The sequence below is a fragment of the Elgaria multicarinata genome, chromosome 4 (assembly GCF_023053635.1).
Source record: "Elgaria multicarinata webbii isolate HBS135686 ecotype San Diego chromosome 4, rElgMul1.1.pri, whole genome shotgun sequence".
NCBI classification, from domain to species: domain Eukaryota; kingdom Metazoa; phylum Chordata; class Lepidosauria; order Squamata; family Anguidae; genus Elgaria; species Elgaria multicarinata.
Window position 1 is genome coordinate 110,715,579 of NC_086174.1, and position 14,738 is coordinate 110,730,316.

At 41.7% G+C, this 14,738-nt stretch overlaps 1 protein-coding gene across 24 annotated transcripts in view; it reads right to left on the reverse strand.

The window, feature by feature from the left end:
- Positions 1 to 14,738, reverse strand: part of RIMS1 (regulating synaptic membrane exocytosis 1) — a 278,881-nt gene that overhangs the window by 166,823 nt on the left and 97,320 nt on the right. The gene's annotated exons all lie outside the window — the stretch shown is intronic.

The window sequence follows — 14,738 nt, forward strand, 5'->3', positions numbered from 1 at the left end:
CAGAACAATACTAGTGGTGATTGTCCTTCCAATAATGTTTCTTTGGATCAAATCCCAGTATAACTAACTTGCTTGTGATGTCTTTTCTAAAGTTAAACAAGTACAAAAACTGTCTGTTACAGCTACTATTATGCAACAGAGAACTATAGGAGTGTATCCCATAGATGTGCCTCCTCTGATAGAAGACATGGATATGCCTCCTCTGAAGTCTCTGAGAGGCTTCCATCCATAGAGCAAGGAGGGACGCAGTTTTCGGCTATTTCACAACCACCCTGCCTACCGTCCTCACCTCCAACTCTGTTCCCCAGGCGGAATCCTCCATTGGATTAAAGCCTTCCATCAGCACAGGGATACCAACTGAATACAACCCATTATGTATCAGGCATAGCTCCAAGGTGTTAATGATAAAATGTTCTCTCACACATGTACTATTTCATAAACAAAATGGGCACAGACACCCACTTAAAAACAGGAGGGGAAGTGGGAAGAAAGCCTTATGTGCCAATTGGATTCATAAAACTTATGACCTAAAATAAGCCCTCATTGAACAAAAGGCAGCAAACGAATACACTACAGTGCTTCCTCTGGGTACACGTTGCCAATCAAGTAGCATCTCCCTTCCCTTTAATGCAGTCAATGGAATGCAATGGTCATAGGAGAGATCTAAAAGGGCAACATCCTGATGACATGCAGACTCTGACAGGCAGGAAATATATGCAAACTTTTCAGGGTTAAGCAAAGAATACACCTTTGAAACCTACATGATTTTTGTCTTCTTTGGCAGAAGCATGTGGGGGGGAAAATGTATTTATTTATTTATTTATTTAACACATTTATATCCTGCCCTATATCAATAAGATCTCAGGGTGGCATACGTGAACCTAATCCCTCTGACAGAGGTGTTCTACAAAGCCATTGTTTAGATATTAGACGCACCTTTCATGTGGTCAAACCAATAATGCTCTAAAAGTTGTTCAGAAGAAAGAATAATGGTCCATGCTGCATTTTGAACAATGTACCAGAAATAAGTAAAGTTGTTTGCTTCCAAATGTTGCAATGGGCCCCACCAAATACAAGGAGTTTTTCTTGGTCTTTTTGGATACAATACGGTACAAGAAATTAGAGAAAGCAAAAATAACTAAAACATGCTGGATTTAATTCAGTGGTCTTTTAATTTTGGATTATCACAAGTTATTGAAACCCATTCAAGTCTGTCTAGCAAGCACGCTATTTATTCTCACATGCACAAACATATGTGCGTGCGCACACACAGCCACACACAATACCTTACTCTACATTGTATCTAAAGGTATCCTTCCATCAGCAAAAGGGAGACTACTGGCAGAACAGATTTCCGCTCCTCCCTTGCAACCCACAGCTTGTTGTGTCATGTGAACCCAAGCAGTGGGAGCTGTACAAGAGTGAGACAAGTCTTGTATAACCCACAGCCTGTTCTAAGGTTATGCCAGGGCTGTTAAAGGCCTTAGCTAGACCAGCCTTTATCCCGGGGTGAATCCCAGGATCATCTCTGTGTCCACAGATGACGCACAGGGGAGCCCGGGATCAGGGAGGGATCATCCCTCCCTGGCCCTGGAATACAGCCCTACACTTTGGGCCTGGTTTTTCCGCAGTCCCGGGCTGAGCCCAGGACCACGGAAGGGGTGGCCCGTTGCTGCAGCTTGAGCCAGCTCCACGCGATTACTCGCACAGAGCCAGGAGCAGTGCTGTACCCATCGGGGGTAGGGTGGGGGGAGTGGGGAAATGACTTTAAAAAAAAAAAAAAAAAAAAAAGCCACCTACCTCTGTGTACGAGTGTTTGTGCATTCCTCTTCATTTTAAAAAAAAATTTAAATGGCGGGCGCGACGCCTCTCTTCCTGAGGTCGTCGTGCCTTACATGTAAACGGGGGCAACATCTCACGTTAATTCCAACATGAGATCTCCCTTCCTCTGCCCCAGACTTTCAGATAGGTCTAGCTAAGGCCTAACTCTCAGAAAACCCCCACCACCCAGATTCACATGACACAACAAGCTGCAGCTAGGCAGTGAATATTCAAATCCTGAGCAGCATTTGTCTAGCCCACCTCGCACAGCTCTTCAAGTATAACCTGATGGGATCTGAGCTGGTGGTGACCGAACAAGAAAGAGATCTTGGGATTGTGGTGGACAGCTCGATGAAAATGTCCACCCAGTGTGCGGCTGCTGTAACGAAGGCAAACTCCATGTTAGGCATTATAAGAAAAGGAATTGAGAATAAAGCTGCCAGTATCACACCATACAAATCTATGGTGTGACCACACTTCGAATACTGTGTAGAGTTCTGGTCACTCTGTGTAGAGTTCTGGTTTTTTATAATATAAAAAAACTATATTATAAAGCTAGAAAGGGTTTAGAAATGGGCAACTAAAATGATTAAAGGGCTGGAACATCTCCCCTGAGGGAAGTTTACAACAGCTGGGATTGTTTAGCTTGGAAAAAGGAGTCTAAGGGGAGACATGATAGAGGTGTAAAAATTATGCATGGTGTGGAGAATGTAGATAGGGAGACATTTTTCTCCCACTGTCAAAATACTAGAACCAGGGTTCATCCCATGAAGCTGATTGATGGGAGATTCAGGACAAATAAAAGGAAGTACTTCTTCACACAGTGCATAGTTAAATTATGGAATTCACTACTACAAGATGTAGTGATGGCCACCAATTTGTATGGCTTTACAAGGTGAGTGGATAAATTCCTGGAGAAGGCTATCAATAGCTACTAGACCTGATGGTTACATGCTACCATCAGTATCTGAGGCAGTGTGCAGCAGTTGTTGGGGAATGTGGGTGGGAGGGTGCTGTTGCACCATGTCCTGCTTTGTTGGTCCCTGGTCAACAGCTGGTTGGCCACTGTGCAAACAGAGTGCTGGACTAGATGGACCCTCGGTCTGATCCAGCATGGCTCTTCTTACATTCTCTTTTGATCATGCAAACCGGGTCACTGAGACACATACATACACAACTTCCAGTCATAAAGTTCAAGCCTGAACAACCATCATTATTTAAGAAAGCAAAATATATACCATAACAGTAAGAATACAAACACTGTTTTTAAAATAGGAAATCCTGCTTCACTGCAGCTTTCACATTATGCAAACTGCTGCAGTGATGCATTTTGTCTGGTGTTTTTTGTTTTGTTAGTTCGGGGTGGTTGCGTTTGTTTTTTAAATTGCTTCCGTTACCTGTCTCACTTTTGTTGGGATGGCATGGACTACAAATCTCCATATATCTTCATATATACATACATAATCATGCTGTGTATAGTTGATTTCTTTTCAGAGGCTTGGAGGCGATATGACATATTTGGCCTGTGGTACACATGCCCGGTTTGGGCATCCCACCGTCATCTCTGTCAAACCACTCTCACGTGTTTGAGCTATACCCTGCAAAGTGTGACTAGCACTAATATAACAGATATACGTGCATTTCGGATGAGCTACTAGGTAGTGACAAGTAACGCACACACCTACACCCCACTGAACTATTTTAACTATTTAAAAAATAAATAAAAGTATGGGAACATATTCACCTATGACTTCATGTAAGCCTTTCAAAGGGCAAATGGGCCTTTCCTATCTCTTCAATCACATCTGTACAGTCACATCGAGTTTGCCCATCTTAGATCTGGGCTACTGCAATACAGTATTGCAATACTGCAGTACAGTATATTCTTTCAGACTCTCAGTATTTTAACAGTTTATAAATTTAATTTTAACTGTGCTGTTTTAAATTTGTGTTTTAAAATTCTATTTCTGCACTGCAGCTGATTTTATCCTGGTTGTGTTTTTATATTGTATTTTATAGCATGTTTTTATACTGTTAGTTTTACATTTTGAATGGTTTTAATTTTGCCCAGAGAGCTTCAGCTATTGGGCGGTATAAAATGCAATTAATAAATGAATAAATAAATAAATGTGTAGAGTTTCAGGAACAAGAAAATAAAACAAAGAAAAGCCAATCACAGGTCTACACGGTCAATTGTATAAGGTTGCAATACAGCCCATTTCAGCTTTCATACACATTATTATTATTATTATTATTATTTTTATTATTATTATTTTATATAGCACCATCAATGTACATGGTGCTGTACAGAGTAAAACAGTAAATAGCAAGACCCTGCCGCATAGGCTTACATTCTAATAAAATCATAGTAAAGCAATAAGGAGGGGAAGAGAATGCAAACAGGCAAGCTCTGGGCCACTTCAGTAGAGATGCGGAGGCCAATGGGAAACATTTCCATCAGGCATACTTCAGATGGATACTTGTCATCCAATTGGATATACTCATGCAATGATGATGAGCCATTGGGCCTGTTCAGACATCACGCTAAGCCACAGTGGTTAGCGTTTTTTAGGGAAGCACGGTGGCTTAGTGTGTAATGGGAGGGGGAACCATGACCACAATAACCACTCCAGGGAACCATCCTCTGCAGTGGGGTTAAGGGGCCCTGGATTGGCTTACCATGTCATCTGTCAGGCTCCCCATGATTAAACATGGCCATTCTGCAAAAAAAAAGTGGCGACCATAGAGATGGCCACCTAAAGCAGCCACAACTACAACACTCTAGCCAATGCTGACTTTCTCTGTGATCGAGATCTCCACATGCTGGCTGCAATGTCCAGCGTGACCCAATTTCCAACATGGTGGATATTGGGATATGCAGCGGCAGCGGCAGAATGAAGGGCTAACCGTGACACAGGAGAGGTAAGGAACTACGCAGCACAGTGTGGTTCCACATTCATGTGATGGGCACGTGCATAAAGGTTTTGTTAACTCTCCCCACTCTGCAGTTCCCCTAACCCCTCTCCCCCCATGCGCGTGCAAACAGGCCCATTTACAGGCATCACAGCCACCTCCACATGCAAGTATTTTTCTGCAACCTCCACATGTTTGATTTCACATGTGAAGCAACTCTTGAGTTTTTGGTTTTACTGTCACTCCAATCATTATTACTAAGGGTTTAAGAGATGTCCATAGCTCCTGTATTCAAAAACCTATATGTAACTGTACTATATGCTCAGGAAGTTACTTGCTACAAAATAGCAGTTGAAATTCAATTTTAAGAAAAAATGGGAAGAAAATGGGAAGGGTCATTATAAGTGTACACTGCATGAATTCGTTAAACAATGATAAACAGTACTACAAAGGGACAGCAAAGGGTCCCGCCCTCCCCAACTTTCACCTTTGTTGCTCCTACCTTCTGGGGTGTCCATGGTCTTTTCATTATTCTCTCCCACCTCTTGTTCCAGATGCAAGGGTCTGAAGCTAAGTTGATTAAGTCTGTGCTATCTGTGCTAGCAAGCTCGAGCACAAGGGCAACTCAGTAAATCTGGGATGGAAGATTTGAGGAAGGGGGAGAGAAAGTATCAGTGTTCTACAATAAATTGGAGTGGAGAGCTCAGAGTTCAAAAAAGGAAGCTGGGGAGAAGCAATGTACTTTGGGGGAGATGGGGTGTAGGGATTTGGGTTAGTTAAATTTGTTGGGGAAGGCTAGGAAAAGGGTACAGCGTTGTGAAATTAACATGGAAAACCTGGACGTTAAGAAAAACGGAGATCAAGGCAGGGAAATGTTGTGATGTGTTTCGCCAGTACAGGGATATCAAAAATATTTTATGATGCTTCAAAAAATACCTTTGACAACCAATCTGTAAATTGTCGTTTGCAACAACTTAAGAGAAAGCATGGAACCTTGATCTTAAGTTACTACACTGGCAGGTCAAATATGGTACAAGGAAAGGATGTCTTGTCAGGCGGGGGTAAGTAGGGGGGAGAAAAGAAAAGAAGTGCAGAAGAATGGGATCTGGAGAAGTTAGATGGTAATGAGAGTCTATGGTTCAAAATAGCTGTTTCTATAATGCTAAGTAAGATTAGACTTCTGCTTCAAGCATTAGCAGTTCATCTCTAGCACTTACCTGTACACTGATAGATATTGATGTGGCTGGCATTACCAACGCAAGCACAAAACTTTAACACACAGTCAAAGCATATAGTAGAGATTCTTATCTCCTGTCATGTTGCAATCAGAACTATGAATGTATTGTTCTAGGCTAGATGTTAGTGATCATCACATATCACTGAAAATATCACCACCATTTTCAAATAATGATTGTCCAGATGTTCTAAAGCGGAAATAAGAAGGGTGTTGTTGACACCAAGAGAAGATAAAACGTTCTCTCCAGAAGGTAAGCAATTGTATGTGCTTAATTGTGGTGGCTGATTGTGGAACATAAGAAGAGCCATGCTGGATCAGACCAAGGGTCCACCTAGGCCAGCACTCTGTTCACACAGTGGCCAACCAGCCATCGGCCAGGGATGAACAAGCAGGACATGGTGCAACAGCACCCTCTCACCCATGTTCCCCAGCAACTGGTGCAAAAGAGAAAGTAAAAGAGAATCATGTTCAGAACCGACTGGACCACATTTCCTGGGAAAGCCTTATGGAAGGTAAATATTATCTGCATAGCTTTCAAAATGACTCTCATTCTATGACTCTCATCTTGTTTGTTTTAAATAGCAGAGGTTTGTAGTGAAAGATTAAAGCATGTAAGAAAGCCAATGCTTAGGAATACAGAGGAATATCAATCCTTAGCAGAGATTTATTTCTAAGTTGATGCAGAGAAATAGTTGAAGGAAAAGAGGAACAGTAAAAATATAGCAGAAATAAGACCTCTTTTGCCTATGTATCTTCAAGATAATTTCCTCAGTAAAGCCTGCCAACCAGCCAGTTGACTTTAGAAAATGCAACTCAGTGAAACTATATTTTACCGTCATTATTAATTATAAACGTTTGATTTACATTCAATAATGAATACTTGCACCAGCAAGATATGACAGATTTGTGCCAAAGTTTGTTTTTCCACAATTGGCTAACTGAGAGTAAGCAAATCAAGAGCTGAGATGTAAAAATCCACAGCCTGCAATAGTTCAGAGTAGAGACCAAAGTGAAGCATATGTAAGAAAGTTAGGAGACTCTCCATTTTGTCCATATCAAAAAGTTTGGGGATTTTCCACAGTGTACAAGAAGACAAAATGGCACAACTAATTCTAAGGTTAGAAGATAGTTACTCCAGGTTGCCAAGTGCTTCACTGTATAGTTCTGGTGGAGGGCAAGAGATAGAAAGACCTATCCCATCACAGAAATGTAAAAGGGAATAAGAAATGTTTCATTTATTCTAGAAAAGACACCGAAATGGGGAAATATGTGGGAGATCAACATGCTGTGTAAAGACTTAAGAAATGTTTGCCTTTGCTTTCCCTGCCTTCCATTTTCTAGAAATGCATCGCTTCCATGTCTCCAAGCATCAGCCAGTCATCTCAATGTACGCGGCAGCTACTGTCACTTTAAAAACAATGAAGCAACGCAAAGCAGGAGTCCTCCAAGATACCTTTAATTCTAAAAAGTAAGGTAGCCCTCACCACCTTATAGATAACCAGGGTTCCCCCCCCACTCGTGTTTTCTACTTATATGGTAACAAATAGAGAGCAGTAAATATTGTTTGCAATATCACATCCTTACCCATATCACATTCGCCATTCATAACCCCCACCCTCACTCGTCACGTTCATACAAGTACTGTTCACCCCCACTCAAACACTGCTATCACTGATCACCACTGCAAAGGCACTGCTACTTCACTTCTCCGTACTCTTTTCTATCAACAGGCACAGTCAGTATAGCAAATAGGATAAAATAAGCACCACAGCAGTTAAGTCAAAATCTGGAGGATCTCATCAGTGCTGACTCCAGGTTTTGGAACGCCATTGGGAAAGACACCCAAAAGGGACACCTTCCCATGGTGAGTCTAACTCCTCACTGACAGGGTTGCAAGTTCCTATTGCTCCTCTGTCTCATCATTGCTACCACTTGTCTACCTGACAAGCAGAGAGCCAATCAGCAAGTACTGTAGGCAGGCAACATCTCACACTCCTCCTTCTCATCACCAACCTTCTTTGGCCCAGAGCAAGAGACAAGTGAACAAGCAGGTTGCCATGTTTAAGAGGATGAGCAAGTTCAGGGGCTTTTGTCAGTGGACCCCTGCTGGGGTTTGGGCCCTTGGTAGGTGCCCAACCACGCCTAATGCTGGATGCTAACCCTGGATCTAATTTCTCTGACTCTAGGGTGTCACAGCAGCTCAGTCAATGGCTAAAGACATCTGAAGGAACAAAACCTTCTTTTACCATAAGGGTTCCTCATTATCTGCATCCTTTTCACATTTTTGGATAAATTGCCAAATTTATCCCTCTCCTCCACCTGCAAAAAAAGTGTACTTTTATTTGTCAACCCAATTGTAGCTCTACAAGTGCATAAAGACCTCCAACAGCTCATCCAAAGTTGGCTTTGGCTTTGCTACTATTACAGAGGTACTATAATGTTTATAATTACATTTAGAGTTAATTTCATCTCTTTGTGTCCAGGGAAGTTAAATAAATAAAGAAGTAATGCCCACAAATTATCTGACAGTAGGTGGCACCAGATAGGAAAACAAACAAATAAATCTAGGCGGAGAACCAGGATCCCTGGAAGGTCCCATGACATTCTGAAGAAGATGATGGTAGTTCTACTGAGTGAGAAGAAAAAGGAATCATAGCTGGTCACTTCCCCCAAACACCTTTCTTGGTACTCGCCAGGGTGACCTGCCCCTCCCACAGATTCAAAGGAATTGTTTAATATTGGGGGGCTCAGACCCCACCTCTTCTACCCATGTTCCCCAGCAACTGGTGTATATAGGCATACTGCCTCTGTTACTGGAATTAGCATAGAGCTATCAGGACTAGTAACCAGATGGCCTTTCTCTTCTTAAATATATCTAATCTCCTTTTAAAGTTGGTCATCATCACTACATTTTGTGGTGGTGAATTCCAACTATGCACTGTATGAAACACACGCTCTACTTGGATCTTGCAGTCATTTATACTCTGTCTATACATGTAAGACACCTACTAACTACTACTATTCCTTACACTTTCATGACCTTTTACCCTCACTGTATAAAACTGAGCAGGTTGGGGATTGTTTCTATATTCCCACATGAGATCACAAAAACTATGGTGTAATGAATGTGTTAGACTAACACAGCTACACCTTTGGAGTTTGTCATGAAATTCAACTAAAACTGTAGGTAGTGGAAAGAAATATTAGTTGCCACATATTACCTGCAATGAATTTAAATATGACCTTCCTTTTTGACAGGTCTTTTCAGAGAAGAAGCCAGGTAAAAACGGACACTACATAGAATAACAACTAGTTTCCTAGGATCAGTCAAGAACAGGAGCACTTACCTAGCTGACTGTCTCAGTTAAGGACACTGTGCCACCTTTGTTTAAGATAGCAACACAACAGTTAAATTTCCTGTTACACTTTCATTATGCCCCAAAATGTCACACTAGAAAGTAATATTACTGCCAAAGTTTCCTATCACATAGAATGGAGGATCTGTCTTCTCTCTTAGATAAATAGCTGGAATAGGTATAAATGGTACCAAAAATGCCCATCAAACAGACCTGTATAATTTGTTACCCAACAAGCCAATATTAAGCCAATTATGGCTCAATAACCATCTTGTGTTTGCTGTCAGCTTGAATATGGGAAAATATAAGGATGTATGTGTGTCACAAGGACCTTGCAAGCCACAATACAAGGCTGCAACTGGCTCGCAAAATCATGCAGGATTGGCATAAAATCTCTTAATCCCTCCTCCCCCACCTCAACTACTATGGATGCTGGTGATAACAATCTCAAAAACAGGCTAGAAAAGTAGTTTGGACTTGCTATGCTGGAAGAGCGGGTTCAATTCTGAAGGGGCTTAGCTGGTATTGCTGTGGAATTAACACTGACAATGCTTGATGTTCATCCTGATAATATACCTGTACACTGCATGCATTTTACGTAAAAATGTCTACAAAAACAAAACAAACACACCTAAATCCCCAAGGCTTTCTACACCAGAGGACGCTGAGCTACTAAGGCTGGATTTCCCACAGTTTGAGAAAGAAACACAAGAGACATTAAGCAACAAACCTTCAGAGCTTATGCCAGGCCTTCAAAACTAGTGATCTATCAAACTGAATGGGGTCCGTCACCAACTATGTGATGTGACTGGCCAGAACCTTTGAAATACCTCTAGTTTTGTAGTCTTGGACAAGGAAGAAAACATGAGATTTAATGAGCCCTTTGGAGCTCCCATACAGAGTTAAGAAGACAGGAAACTGCCTTTTACCGAGTTTTATCTACAGTGTCTTGGGGCCTTGCTAGACCTGCTGGATAAGCCTGCAGGGAGGAGGGGCGATGGCGTGCTAGAGTTAGCGCACGATGTCGCTGGCTTCCACACGCACGACGCAACGGGAAGCCCTGTAGCGTCGGCCTTTTTTTTTTTTTAAAGGAGCCATGTGCGCCAGAGCCCCGCCGGAGAGAAGGTAAGTGGTGTTTTTTTACAAAAATAAAGCCCCCCCCGCTCTCCCTGCCCCTGATTCCCCCCGCCTGCTTGCTCGTCCTCCCCCCATCCGCCAGGCCCGATCCCGTCCCCGATCTTCTCCCCCCCCTTTCCAGGCCCGTCCCCGATCTCCTCCCCCCCCCCTTGCCAGGCCCGTCCCCGATTTTCTCCCCCCCCTTGCCAGGCCCATCCCCGATCTTCTCCCCACTTGCCAGGCCCGATGCCCGGCTTTCCCCCCGTGCCATCCCCGATGTCCGCTCTTCCCCCGCCCGCCCCCGTCCACCGCTTGCCATCCCCGATGTCCGGCTTTTTCCCCCTCTCTCCTGGCGGGTCCGGCCTTCCCCCTGCCCCTCTCTCCCCCCCCCCCCGGGATCCCCCCCGGCCCGATGGGCACAGTGCTCGTATGAGCACTGTGCCCAGTCCGTGGCTTTTCCCAGCTACTCACGAGTAAGCGAGTAGCCACAAAAAGCCACGGACCCTGCTAGACGTTCCGCAGCCCCAGCCTCAGGCCGGGGCTGCGGAAAAGTTGGGCCATAAGCGAATTCACTTATCCCGGCTTAAGGCAGGCTTCAGCGCGGCCTGACCCCGGATTCCCCTGTGCGTCATCTGGATGCACAGGAGGGAAACCGGGCCTCACACCGCACTAACGCCTGGTCTAGCAAGGCCCTTGGTAGCGGCTCTCTAGAGTTTCAGACAAGGATTTTTCCAAGCCCTAACCATGCCAGTAATTGAACTTGGGATCTTCTGGTATGCAAAGCATATCCTGTACTACTGAGATATGTTATTTTTCCCCAAAGGTGGGCTGGGATTCATTTCTGAGTCCCTTTGGACTGATTTAAATCTATCTTCTTCTTTTTTTCTATTTCAGTCAGGAATAAGCAATATTAAGCAAATGTCCTAAAACTACAGATCACTAAAGCACTCTGTAAAACAAAAAGATATGACTTCTAAGGCTGATGCCTGAACTGAATGCATTTTTTAAAACACACACACACACAAAACTTTGGAAGCTTCAAAGGTTTCCTTACAGCATTTCTTAGTATTTGTTTGACTATCTGAAGAACATGGAACTAAGAAAATAGTTTAGATAAATGCAACACAAAGATACAGATCAACAGAAAAGCACTGCAGAAAACAAATGTTTCCAAATACTATAAAGACATGTATAAAATGCACTGGGCGAAATATCTTTTATCTAGGACACAGCCATGCTAAAAATACACAGTTTTAATCCTGGATGAGGATTAAAGTTCTTTGTAACAGAAAAGAGAGAGAAAGAACAGATTACATCCATTCCTAATCATCGCTTTGTTTGCTCAAAATTACTCTGCTATTTGTTAGTTTTCATTCCTATCGGGCGGGGGGGAATATACCACTCCAAAATTTCTAATGAGCAAGGAAAACTGAAAAATCCAAACTCAATACATTTATCCAACTATATCATATGCTGGCAAATATTATGGAGAAACGCACATGCATATAACATATACCTGGCCACTGTTTTTCCTTCTTCCAAGGAAAGTGACACTTCTACTTCATATAAAATGAAGGAATAAAGTGATCTACTCAATGCAGAATTTCTCTGATCTTACCTTGCTACAATATTACCATCTACACAAAGTACAGATATTTTACTACAGATCAAATTAACAATCCTTAATACCTCTCGCCAGCTTTATTTATAAGGCCCAAACTTGCCACATCAATCCAAAAAAGGAAACTGTCCCAGAAAATTATTTGACTAACAAAATGCACATGCATGCCATAGTGAAATACAACAGCAAGTTGTGGTGCTTCAAGTAAGTATTCCAACTGTGTGTTTCATGCTTCTTAAATGAGATGGTTTGATCCCCAACTCGGCATCACAATCAGCCTTATTTGTGCAGTATTATCCTTGAAAATTAAACACATTTAGAAACAAATGGGATAGTTGATCAAATCCAAAAAAGGCAATTGCTCTGCAACCTCCCTTTTAAAAGTTACACTTCTCATCATCCAAGTTCATGTTTTCCAGAGAAAAGAACTGATCGATGGCCAAGATTTGTTGCTAGTCTTAAAAATTAAGACATTGACCATATGGAAGATGTTGACAAGATGATAAACACTCAGCATTTGAATTTGTGCTTTTCCTCTCTCTCTCTCTCTCTCTCTCAGATGTTTTCATCTGAAGTCCCATCAGAAACACAACCCCCATGTTAGCTTCTCAGGAGACTGTGTAATAAAATACTTTGTCTACAAAGTATTAATTGAAAACTACTCTGCTCAACACATTAAAACAAAATGGAAAGTTTGGGGCACTCTGTACTAAATAGTGTTGAATAATGCATTTTGCTGAAAATTAGTGGCTTGACGAGAGAATGTTTTAAGTGATGACATCTAAATATGAATTGATGATGGAGATAAGGCAAGTAGGATAGCTACATGTAAAGGAAGAAGACCAGTAGAAAAATAAAAGAGCAGACCTCTAAGCAGCTTTTGATGGTTAGCTGAAACAGGCACCTGTCCAAACTGAATTTAATTTAAACTGAATTTTTCCAAGTTCTTTTAACTTCTGTGGTTATTAACTCCATGTAGACATCAAAGGATGTTGGCTGAGATCCCTTAGGGGAGAAGCACATGTATTTCTATGTGTGCACTGGAACTTCCTCTCTGCCTGACCACCACCCCGCCCCACTTTGTAATCCCACAAGGCCGTTCCTACAGCTCTCCCAAGTTTTGATAATGGCTTAGTAGTGCCAGGGGCTGCTTTCTGGAAGGAAAAGCCCCACTGTTCAGGCTGAATTCTTCTCAAGGCAGAAATCCCCATACAGCCATTTGGATCCTGGTTCTAGTCAAAGTCATTTCCTACTGGTTGCCTTTGACAAAGCACCCCATTAATTCTGTTCAACTGGCAGCCAAAATCCTAAATATGTTTACCTGAAAGATAAGTTGCATCGAGTTCAATAGGAATTACTTTCTGATAGGTATATTTAAGATTGCAACCCAAGATACACATTTGTATTGGGGGTTTGTGTCCTGTTTTGAATTTAAATACCTGATTAATCCAAAAATATTGTATATTTAATTCCCAAGATGCACTGTTACACAAGAATAGGCAATGTAATGCCTAGGTAAATGACTAGCTTCTATGTTTGCCAATACATATGGTTAAGAAACATGGGACATAGGTCATTAGTATGCTATTTTCTAAGACAACCTGTGACCCATCCGGTTGTCTTGGCCTACAGCTCCCATGATATCTTAACATTGGCTATGCTGCCTAGCGTTCATTGGAGTTATATGCCAAAACATCTGGAGGGCCACAAGTTGCACAGCCATGTAATCTAAGACATATTAAGTTAATCCAAGAAGGTTAAAAGGATACTTGCTCAATGCCTAGATATTTTAATGCAAGGGAGCTGATTTTTCCCCCAAACAGCAGCTGCTATGCAGACTGTCATTAGGAAACCTGAAGTTCTTTGGAAGCTTGTCAGGGACTCATAGGTGAAACTATCAGTAAGTAAATAAAAAAAACCAGATACCAGAAATACAGCTTGTTTACCATCACTGATCTTCTCCTTTAATACGTGATCACAGGAGAGGACATTCCAGGGCAGGGACAGACAACCTGATGGCCTCCAGATGTTTTGGACTGCAATTCCCATAAGTTATAGCCAGTATGGCCAATAGTCATGGATTATGGGAGCTGTAGTCAAAAACATTTTGAAGGCACCAGGTTGCCTTCCCCTGTTCTAGAGTGCAGTCTCAACTTACTTGACATTTTAACATTCCCTTAAAATTGTAAAGATTATTTTCCCTGAGCCAATTTTTAAAATCATATTGCATGCTATAATATTTACAGAGTGAGTAGATGTTTCAAAGGTACACATACAATCTTTCTATATATATAAAAAATTAAATAGCCTTATAATATTGGTTTGATTTCCCAGAAAACCCACCATAAAAAATAACAGCTAATGATTTTAATAGACTAATGATTTTAATATCTGTATGCATATTTCACAATATAAAATGTAAACTATATAAGAGAAAGTTAAGAAATCAAATCAGATATCTTTTGATCCCATCCAGAAACAACTTGCTACTACAACTGCCCCTCAGTCAGTGTATTAAATTACTATATTGGTTTCTCATTTAATGTAACAAGAAATTATAATAACTTTCTTCCTCCAAAAGTATATCCTGTATTGTTCTACTGATTGACCTGCCATTAAAACTAAAATATTCTAATAGAAAAACTGTTTGGCTGCCATCTTTAAATTTTTAAAA